The 1,230-nt window shown below is 37.2% G+C and overlaps 2 protein-coding genes across 4 annotated transcripts in view; one reads left to right on the top strand and one right to left on the bottom strand.

The window, feature by feature from the left end:
• LOC109534053 (ribosome-releasing factor 2, mitochondrial) overlaps positions 1–1,230 on the top strand; it is a 7,121-nt gene that overhangs the window by 4,130 nt on the left and 1,761 nt on the right. The gene's annotated exons all lie outside the window — the stretch shown is intronic.
• LOC109534055 (spermine oxidase) overlaps positions 209–1,230 on the bottom strand; it is a gene marked incomplete in the record, with an annotated part of 9,319 nt that continues 8,297 nt past the window's right edge. Inside the window, 1 exon segment of the mRNA XM_048661972.1 lies at positions 209–292.

Here is a 1,230-nt window from a genome sequence, read left to right as displayed (position 1 = left end):
GCTACTGTACATGTCAACCTTTATCTGCACGGCTTCTATGTCCACTTTGGTGGTCGTTTAGAATTTATTGGTTTCGTTATTTACTTACGTCTTACACGAATATTCGAATATCAGATTTTTAAAAATTCCGAGCCCTAGTTTGGATGGTTTATATGGACTTCCATTGTGTAGGGGCGTTCGTTTATACTTAGAACAAGTAAACATCAACTACTATAAAAACATATATTTACACTCCCAAACGGTAGACAATGTGTAATGGCAGTTCGTCAGGTGGTCGATCGAGAGAATACATCTGAAATCAATTTAGAAAAAGTAGCTGAGTAACCAGTTCAACAAGAATTAGATTTATGTTATTATTATGAGAATCATTAAAACATGTCAGAATCAGCCACAAGCGCCAAACGTGCCTCAAACAAGGATCGACTCACCTAGAGTGCATCACTTGGAGTCAACAGTTATCTACCTATAACTTAATTTACAGTAGTAACTTTACTCTATCGGAGTATTATCAATCGATCTCTGAACCCCGCAAAACTACAACCGAAGTTGCATCCTGCCACATCTAAACTTGGGTTGTTAAGAGGTATTAAGGGTACGGCGCACGAAATACCTCCCCAAGAAAAACCCTGCTAATCCTGAGTTGTTAATAGGTATTAAGGGTACTGCGCGCGAAATATCTGCTCAGGAAAAGCCTTACTATTCACCGGCATTTATCATGATAAACAGTATCTTAATTGGCCACTAGGTACTGCGGGACATCCACAGCCAGTACCCGTCCCTAACATCATTACTCAAATGACTCAAAACTTACTAAAGTACTGTTGTACGTCTACAGCCAGCACTAGGTACTTCTCTATGAACTTTTATGCTTTTAAATGAAGCTTTAACAGTATTGAACTTTAACTAGACTTTCAAAGAAAACCAGTTTAATATTAAAGAAGATAAATAAATATAAAGACTCAACAGAAGAAAGGTAAAGTGACGTTTAAAGAAAGTGAATGTTCAAGTGAAGTCGAAAAGGTTACTCTATGAAGAAACACTCACTCTTTAACATTATCTTGAATGTTAAGCCAATAAGGACTATTGAAAAGGATACTCTGTGAGAAAACTCACCTGATGTTGATTTTTACACTAACACGAAATCACTGATAATTGCTGCTCTAATGCGAATTTGAACTAACAGTACTGCCCGTGATTTCACCCTTATTTATTGACAGATTCCCACCCCCA

Source organism: Dendroctonus ponderosae, unplaced genomic scaffold (genome assembly GCF_020466585.1).
Source record: "Dendroctonus ponderosae isolate FM_Combo_2020 unplaced genomic scaffold, Dpon_F_20191213v2 Dpon_F_20191213_10, whole genome shotgun sequence".
NCBI classification, from domain to species: domain Eukaryota; kingdom Metazoa; phylum Arthropoda; class Insecta; order Coleoptera; family Curculionidae; genus Dendroctonus; species Dendroctonus ponderosae.
This window is presented reverse-complemented; position numbering and strand designations above follow the sequence as displayed.